Here is a 9,266-nt window from a genome sequence, read left to right as displayed (position 1 = left end):
GGTTGGCATTTAATAGCTGTGAGGCAAGATTGCCTTGGCTTTAGTGCTGCTGCTGCTGAACGAGGCCTCAGGCAGGAAGGGAAGGGAAGGGAATTGGGGTGGACAGGACATACCTGGCAGCTGCCTGGGAGCTCTGGGAGGCTGGAACCAGGAATTGCTGTCTGAGCCCCTCTGCACGCAGCCAGTGCCACCATCACCAGGACACGCCAGCTGCTCCTTGGGCTGCTTTTGGGCTGTCAGTGGCCTGTATCCAGGCTGCAGCGTCTCCAGGAGCCTGCTCAGAGCAGCCCCTGGCCCGGGAGCCACGGGCAGCCCTTGAGCCGTGTCCGTGCCAGCGCCGGCCGGGCACCCAGCGCCCATCCCGGGCCGTGTGCTTGGCACGGGCAGCACACTGCAGGCACAGCCCTTGCCCCGAAGGCCCAAGGACAAGAGGTGCTGGATGCCTTTCGGGGACTCCTGGCCTCCTCCTGCCCCCCGTTCCCCGCAGCTGGGACACACAGAAACAACAAGGAGCATTGCTGGCAGTGAGTGGGAGGCACTGAGGCCTCTGTGCAGCTCTGGGCCACAAAACCAGCCCCAGCTTCAGCAGCTGCTTCATTTGGGCAACACTCACCTGCAGGAAATGCCACCTGCCACTCTCCAGAGGAACTCAGGTCACGCAGCAAGGGAAGCCTCAGAACCTGTCCTGCTCACTTCTCCCTACAAAGAGACATGGCAAGAGCAAATGTACAGCTGCTGGGTAAATCCTGGAAAGGGCAGGAAAATCAGGGGATGGGAAGATGCGGTGCTGTCATGCCAGCTGCCAGCCAGTTCTACCCTACAGCCGTGGCAGGGGCTGGTGTGTAAAGCAGCTTTAGCAGAATAGAACGAGCTGCAGTTTCCTTGCTGGAGCCAAGGATTCCCATCCTTGGGAGTTTCATACCTGAGATGCAGAGGGCTCAGTCAGTCGGAGCACAGCCCAGGTAGTACCAAGGTTGTGAGTTCAATTCTCCCACGGGCCGTGTCCTCGAGAGTCCGTGTCCTCGAGAGTCGGATTTCAGGAACCCTCTCAATCCCAGTATATCCTGTGACCTGGAAGCAAAGGGGAAAAGCCGCAGCCGAGTTTTAATAAAAGAGGTTTTGCCATTGCAGAGCTTTTTGGAGTTTGCAAAGCAAGGGAGAGGGGGAGCATGCCAGCCGGCAGGTGAATGAGAAACAGCCCGAGCAGAACCGTGCCCGGCCCCGCCGAGCGGCTCGTCCCGCGCCCCAGCCCCGCTCGTTCCGCAGGGGTGCGTGGGCAGCAGCCCCGGGGCTGTGCGCGCACGGGAACGGGGAGCCGGGCGCTGCTCCGCGCTCAGGGCTGCGGGGCCTCCGCGGGACGGGGGCACCGGGAGCGGCGGGATTTGGGGCTCCAGGGCTGGCACGGCGGCCCCCGCGCCCGGCCGGGTCCAGCCGCTCGGGCTCTCCGGCCTTTATTATGCGGCAGAGCCCCGAACCACGCGGGGCGGGGGAAAGAGGAAAAGCCGGCACGGAGGATGGGAATGGGGGGCAGACGAGGCGGTCGGGGTGGGTGACCAAGGACCGAGGGCGGGGGGTGCCGGGGTGTGCGGGGCAGCGGGGACAGGGGAAGGGGCGCTGGGGGGGGGGGGGAATGGGAGGGTGGAGGAAGGAGGGGAGGACTGAATGAGGGGAAAGGGAGCAGGGAGAGGGAACGGGGGGCCCAGGGTTGGGGGGAAGGAAGGGTAGGAGCAGGAGGAGAAAGGAATAGAACAGGGTAGGGTAGGGTGTGTATAGGTATGGGGGGCGGATGGGGGGAACCCCGCCGGGGGCAGAGGGAGGGAACAGCGAGAAACAGCCAGGGGAGAAGGGACGGAGAGCAGGGACACAGGGATGAGAGGGACAGGGAGGGCTCGGGCTGCGGAGGGAAGCGGGACGGGGAGGGAAAGGCCGGGGGCGGAGAGGGACGGGGGACCCAGGAGGGGACCCAGGAGAGGGGAGCGGGGTAGGGACAGGAGAGGGAGAATGGGGGGGACAGGTTGGGGGGAGAAAGAAAAGAAAAGGAACACGGGGAGGAGGGAGGAAAGGTAGAGAGAGAAACAGGAGGAGAGGCCGAAAGGGGAGGGAAAGAGTCGGTTTGAGGAGGAGAGAGAAAGGCGGGAAAGGGAGAAAAAGAAGGGGAACACGAGGAGGAGGGGGAGAGGGTTTGAGAGGAGGGAAAGCAGAAATCCAACCTGTCCCTGTGCGCGGAGCTCCAACGCAGCCACCGTCCGAAGCAAGCTCAGCCTGAGCAAATGGCGGCCGAGCCAATTACCTAGAGTTCAATCACCTCGGCCACGCCCCGCGCAGCCGCACCGAGACCCCGCGCACCTGTGCCGGGCCCGGCCCCGCCCCTGGATCACCTCACGGCCCGGCACCTGGATCCCCGCCCGGTACCGCCCCCGGTACCGCCGTGGGTACCGCCCCCGGTACCGCCGTCGCTGCCGCCGTCGGTGCCGCCCTTGGTACCGCCCCTGGTTCCGCCCTTGGTACCGCCCCCGGGCCCGCCTTCGGTACCGCCCCCGGCAGTACAGGACCCCGGCAGAGAAAGGCGTCTGCCCGCAGCCGCCTGTCTGCGCCTGCCCGTTTCCCGCGCGCCCGCGGCGCCGCTGAGCCCACAGCCCGTGTCCGCACTCTCGGAAACGCGGCAGAAAATCGCGCCGCGGGGATCGGTGTGGGCGTCGCGGGCAGGCAGCCCACAAAACAGACTGGGGTCCTTGATTTTCCCGCCCTTTCTGCCGCCATATGTAGAAGGTCAGGCGAGTGCCGGCCGAGCCGCCATCTTGAGAGTGGCAAGACGTCACTTCCGCCCGTCTCGGCCGCCATCTCTAGTACTGGCAGAGGCCACTTCCGGCCCGGCTGCCATCTTTGTTGTGGTACCCGGAACTGCCGCCATATATAGAAGGTCAAACGAGTGCCGGCCAAACCGCCATCTTGAGAGTGGCAAGACGTCACTTCCGCCCTTCTCGGCCGCCATCTCTAGTACTGGCAGAGGCCACTTCCGCAGCGTGGCGTCAGTCCTACAGGGCAGCGTCCCGGCACGCGCTCGCTCCCATCATCGGAAGGGCACGCGCGCAGTACCGCGCTGTGCCCACAAGGCGGCAGCGCTGCCAGGGGCCGGCTCGGGGCTGGCAGCAGTACCGCGCTGTGCCCACAAGGCGGCAGCACTGCCATTGCCGCCTCGGGGCTGGCTGCAGTACCGCGCTGTGTCCACAAGGCGGCAGCACTACCATTGCCGGCTCGGGGCTGGCTGCAGTACCGCGCTGTGCCCACAAGGCGGCAGCACTGCCATTGCCGCCTCGGGGCTGGCTGCAGTACCGCGCTGTGTCCACAAGGCGGCAGCACTGCCATTGCCGGCTCTGGGCTGGCTGCAGTACCGCGCTGTGCCCACAAGGCGGCAGCACTGCGCCGAGCTCAGCCCGGGGCTGCGGCGCTTTGGGGACAGAGAGAGAAGCGAAGGCAAAAAGCAACGAGTCCCATCCCTTCAAAAAATCCTCCGAAAAGAATGCCCCCAAAACACCCCGACCAAAACTAAAAGCAAATAATAAAAAAACCCCTTTAAATAAAAATCTATTAATATTTAATTTATATTCACATTCACAATCTATACACATTTTATATTTTCAATTAAGGTTGCATTATAACATATACACAATATTATTTTTATTATTTATTGTACACATAATATTTATATTGTTAAAATTCATTTCTATTTTATGCATATATCTTTATATATTATATATGTGTATGTTTCTAATTTTATTTAAAAGCCCCACCTTTACCCAAATACAAACAAAAAACCCCTTTATTTTAAACTATATTTAAATGTTTCTATTTATATTTTTCATTTTTATGTCTGCAATCAATGTATCTATATTATAAATATATTATACCAGAAGTATATATTATTTATATCCTACATTTATATTGATCTATATAGTTATGTATTTACTTCCATATATTCATGTATGCACAAATACTTCTACTTTTATGTCTTTATAAACTTATTGTATATTTGTGTATTTATTTTGCTTGTATTAATTATAAAAAAACCTGCCTTTACCAAATAAAACAAAAAAAAACATTTATTTTAAACTATATTATTTGCGTATTTCTAATCTCATATATATAATTTATATTCATACACTATATATTTGCATTATTTATATATTTAATATAAAGTTGTTACTTCTATTTGTATATATTTTATATTTATATAAATATATTTTTATTTTTCTATTATTTTTATTTTATATTTAGATTATCTATTAAAAAACCCTTCTCTAACCAAATAAAACATTTATTTAAGCTGTAGTTAGGTATTTTTTATATTTATATTTTCCTGCCTTCTACACCCAGCCCTCCCTGTGAATGTTCTGGCACTCTTGGGTCCCTCTGGGGGACGGCACCCGGCACCACCCCCCCATTCCCCACTCCCCTGCCCCTTCACCGCAGCGTGGCTCCCTCTCCTCGGGACCTTGGGGTGCCCCAAAGGACACGGGAGCCCCCGAGTCTCCACCCCCTGTCCCCCTCAGCCTTTTTTCCTCACCCCCAAAGAAGGCACACAACAACTACAACTGCCTCGGGCAGGAGCACGGCACTTTATTCGAACCCTTCCCACGGTCCATCCCCCCAAAAAGGGACTCTGCTCACGCAAGGAAGTGGGGGACAGCCCCCAGAAGGGCTGAAGTTCCTTCTCAGCCCCGCAGACACAGGCAACAAGGGGCAGAAGAGGGAGCGCCAGCAGAGAGGACACAGCAAGAAAACTAAGATCAAGGCGCAGGATGAAATGGAAAAAAAACCAAAAAACACCTGGGATGGTGAATGGGCCGCACACAGAGAGGGATTAAAAAAGAACAGGGACAGCAAATGGGACACACCCGTGGGAACCACCGGCACGGGGAGCTCCACAGAGCCACACAGAATAAAACAGGAACACGAGCGAGGCACGGAGAAGGACGCAGAATGAAACACGGTGCCAAACACGCAGCAATGACTGAGGGATACAAAGAGGGAAACAAGAACCCGCAGAGGAATCGACCGCGGCACGTGCCAGGGCGGGCAAACGCGGCCAAGGAGCAGCACAGGGACGGAGACAGAGAGGCACGGCCAGCAGGACAGAGGCTCACCAAGAGAGGGGACGGTCAGGGAGGAGCACTGGGCAGGAGCAGGTGCACACAGGTACAGGCAAAGGGACAGTGACAGGGACAAAGAAACACAGTCACGGTGCAGGACAGAGGGACAAGGAGAGGAAGAAAGGAGAAATAAAGATGCAGGCAGCAAGTGAGACAGAGGCAAAAAGTAGGACAGAACAGGGAGAGGGATTGAGTAAGAGATATTACATAAATATTGAGTATTCATTTCAAAAAAGAAAAAGAAGAACAAGAGAGAGTGAAGCAGTGAAAGGGAATGGGATGGGGAGCACACAGGCCAAGAAAGGAACACAAAAGACACAGCGGACAGAGAGGAGAGAAGGGGTGGAAAATTGAATATAAAGCAGGAAGAGGAACAGCAGCAGACCCAGGAGTATTTTTTACAGAGTGTGGCTGGTGAATGTGTCAGGAAAGCACCAGCTCCAACAGAACGGGGCACGGGCACGGCTCGGCCTGGGACTCATCGATTCACATCTGTCTCATAAAGGCCGTGATAAAACATGAGGTGAAAGCTGAATGGATGATGTGCTGCAGCTTGGGTCCTGCTCAGCCCTCATCCCAGCCCGTGCTGCCAGTGAACACACTGATGCTCTTCTCAGCTTGTTTTTATATATCCAAATTCCTTCTTCAAGTTTCTTCAAGCTAGGGAAAAGATAGGTGGGAAAAAAAAAAAAACCCAACACACACACACACAAAAAAAAAAACAAAAAAAAAAACAAAAAAAAAAAAAAAACCACAGAACAAAACAAAAAACCTAACAAAACACAAATAACAATCCAAAACAGATCCACAGCACCTTCAGCACCTTTTTGCATAACAAACTTGTACAATTATAACTTTTAAATTCTCTTCTTTGTATCTGAAGTTCCCCATACTCCCTAAAGCAGAGTAACAAACCAGGCATCAGTAAAGAAGGTGTCTGGGTTAAAAGACACTGGGCCTCCTGCCAACAAAACTATTTAGTGTTCACCTCTGCTACATCCAGCTGTAGCTAATTGCATAGTTATGGTAATAGTGCCACAGGAATTTGGAAGGAATTATGCTACTCAGAGCTAATACAAAAGATGCACTCTAAAAATGAGTGCAACAGGAAAATGGAATGCTATTAAAATGATAAAATACTTGAACCTCAGGGGGGGGGGGGAAAAAAAAAATCTCAGTATCAAAGCTCTTTGTATTTTGCATGCACATTTCCATCTAAGAAAAGCATTTGCTGGTTACAATAGGCTTCTTCATAGCCTAATAGCAAACATGAAGTTTGCCTAACTCCATTTGAATCAGGGATATAAAAGCAGATCAAGCAAGTGACAAATGAGAGAGCTATTCCTAGACTGCAGCAGACACCAATAATGAATTATGAGCAGGCTCCAGCCTCAGCCTGGCATGGCTGGATTTTTCCTTGGACCTACCTCAATTAAACGAGTTTGGAGCTTTTGATGCCTGCAAGTTGGTGTTCTCCTCACTGGGGCAATTGGAAATAATTTCAGTATCATTAGAAAATTTTAGAAAAATCCAGCTAAAAGTTTCACCTCTGTCCCCTCTAAGTTATCCCAGTTTTCCCCAGCTAGGAGCTGCACAGAAGTGAGGCAGGGGAAATCACATCAGGGAACAGCTGTAGAGTTAAAGGCAGAAAGAAAAGACTTACCAGCAAAGGGCAGGAAAGGGGAAAGGTTTCAGAAAAGATTTCTGTGGTCTAATTAATGATCATTTCTGATTCCCCTGAGAGAAGAACACAAACTCACAGCCAGTCAGGCCTCACAGTCCCCTGCAGTGAGAGCTCAGCGCACATCCACAGAGGCAAGTCCAGCACCTGAAAGAAAAAAAAAAAAAAAAAAAAAAAAGAACGAGAAGAAAATGGTGACAGGGCAGCACAAAGATTGTTCTCTGTGCAGCGCCCAGACTCGGGGCCCACTGTCAGCTTTCTAGTTCCCGTGAATTATCCCACAGCCCCCAATTCCCTGCTCAGTTCCTGCTGCCATACCCTCACAGTGCCTCACGGAGGGTGGATATTCCCGTGCAGAGCTGCCCCTTGAACGCCAGCTGTGCCAGGAACGGGCAGAGCGTCCAAGGAAGCTCAGCAGCATCGGGACAGGGACAGGCATCTGTTCCAAAGAATTGGCTATTTAAAGCCCTCATCCCCCAGCCCCACCCATGTCCCTGGGGGGCAGCTGACAGAGCTGCCCGGAGTCCAGCTGATTTAGCCCCCCTGAGCCGGGGCTCCAGGTGATATTTTCAAGCAGGAGAAGGCCGGGCCAGGGGCACTCCCGTCCCGTGCCAAGGCAGCTCCCCGTGCCCACGGGAGGACATCTCTCCCTGCAGCAGCTCAGCTCCTTTCAGGGCCTCAGCAGTGGCCTCTGCAAGTTCTTTTCCTTCAGCAAAGGGTGCACATCCCTGCCTCCAGCACACCTCCAGTGGGACCCACCTGGGAAAGCTTTCCATCCCTTCTGCACTTCCAGCTGGCTCCCTGGAAACTCCCACCTTCGTCCAAACAAAACTTCATCCCACCTGAACCTTTGATTTGAAGGCATCTCTGCAGGCTGTCGGTTGGCATTTAATAGCTGTGAGGCAAGATTGCCTTGGCTTTAGTGCTGCTGCTGCTGAACGAGGCCTCAGGCAGGAAGGGAAGGGAAGGGAAGGCAATTGGGGTGGACAGGACATACCTGGCAGCTGCCTGGGAGCTCTGGGAGGCTGGAACCAGGAATTGCTGTCTGAGCCCCTCTGCACGCAGCCAGTGCCACCATCACCAGGACACGCCAGCTGCTCCTTGGGCTGCTTTTGGGCTGTCAGTGGCCTGTATCCAGGCTGCAGCGTCTCCAGGAGCCTGCTCAGAGCAGCCCCTGGCCCGGGAGCCACGGGCAGCCCTTGAGCCGTGTCCGTGCCAGCGCCGGCCGGGCACCCAGCGCCCATCCCGGGCCGTGCGCTCGGCACGGGCAGGACGCTGCAGGCACAGCCCCTGCCCCGAGGGCCCATGGACAAGAGGTGCCGGACGCCTTTCGGGGACTCCTGGCCTCCTCCTGCCCCTCGCAGCTGGGACACACAGAAACACCAAGGAGTATTGCTGGCAGTGAGTGGGAGGCACTGAGGCCTCTGTGCAGCTTGCTGGAGCCAAGGATTCCCATCCTTGGGAGTTTCATACCTGTGATGCAGAGGGCTCAGTCAGTCGGAGCACAGTCCAGGTAGTGCCAAGGTTGTAAGTTCAATTCTCCCACGGGCCGTGTCCTCGAGAGTCGGATTTTAGGAACCCTCTCAATCCCAGTATATCCTGTGTCCTGGAAGCAAAGAGGAAAAGCCGCAGCCGAATTTTAATAAAAGAGGCTTTGCCATTGCAGAGCTTCTTGGAGTTGCAAAGCAAGGGAGAGGGGGAGCATCCCATCTGGCAGGTGAATGAGAAACAGCCCGAGCAGAACCGTGCCCGGCCCCGCCGAGCGGCTCGTCCCGCGCCCCAGCCCCGCTCGTTCCGCAGGGGTGCGCGGGCAGCAGCCCCGGGGCTGTGCGCGCACGGGAACGGGGAGCCGGGCGCTGCTCCGCGCTCAGGGCTACGGGGCCTCTGCGGGACGGGGGCACCGGGAGCGGCGGGATTTGGGGCTCCCAGGGCTGGCACGGCGCTCCCCGCGCCCCGGCCGGCTCCAGCCGCGATGCAGCGTCTACACGGGGAGATCCCGCCGCCGTTCTTCCGGGCGCGGTTACCGGCAGAGCCCCGGCTCCCCGCGGCCACAGCGGGACCGTGTCCAGAGTGCCGCGGCCGCCGGAACGGAATGGGAGCGGCAGCGCCGGGCTCAGCCCCAGCGCCCGTCCGGGGCGGCTGCTGCTGCTGCCTGCGGCGATCCCGATCCCGGCCCCGCTACCCGCACCCTGCCTGCCCGGGGAGAGGCGGCACCGCCTGGAACCCCCAGCCAATACCGCCAAAACCTAGACCCGACCCTGGTCCTACCTGAGCGCCCCAGGATTCGCGCAGAACCGGGAGCTGTCCCTGGCACAGCGCTCCGACGAGGATCCCGCCGCATCCCAGCACGAGTGTTCCCGAATGGAACGGGCCGGCAGCGGATCGGCCGCATAGAAATAGGCCCCGGCCCGCGCAGCCGCACTGGGGCCCCGCGC

General features: G+C 55.9%; 1 long non-coding RNA gene across 1 annotated transcript; it reads right to left on the bottom strand.

Moving 5' to 3' along the window:
* Positions 1–4,596: 4,596 nt before the first annotated feature.
* Positions 4,597–6,981, bottom strand: LOC130266392 (uncharacterized). Its single transcript, XR_008842872.1, has 2 exons — positions 6,911–6,981; positions 4,597–5,810 (listed from the first exon to the last, which is right to left on the bottom strand). It is a non-coding gene; the product is annotated as an uncharacterized LOC130266392 (long non-coding RNA).
* Between the last annotated feature and the right edge of the window lie 2,285 nt (positions 6,982–9,266).

Source organism: Oenanthe melanoleuca, unplaced genomic scaffold (assembly GCF_029582105.1).
Source record: "Oenanthe melanoleuca isolate GR-GAL-2019-014 unplaced genomic scaffold, OMel1.0 S031, whole genome shotgun sequence".
Taxonomy (NCBI): Eukaryota; Metazoa; Chordata; class Aves; order Passeriformes; family Muscicapidae; genus Oenanthe; species Oenanthe melanoleuca.
The sequence above is the reverse complement of the archived record's forward strand: the minus strand, read 5'-3'. Positions and strand labels throughout refer to the sequence as shown.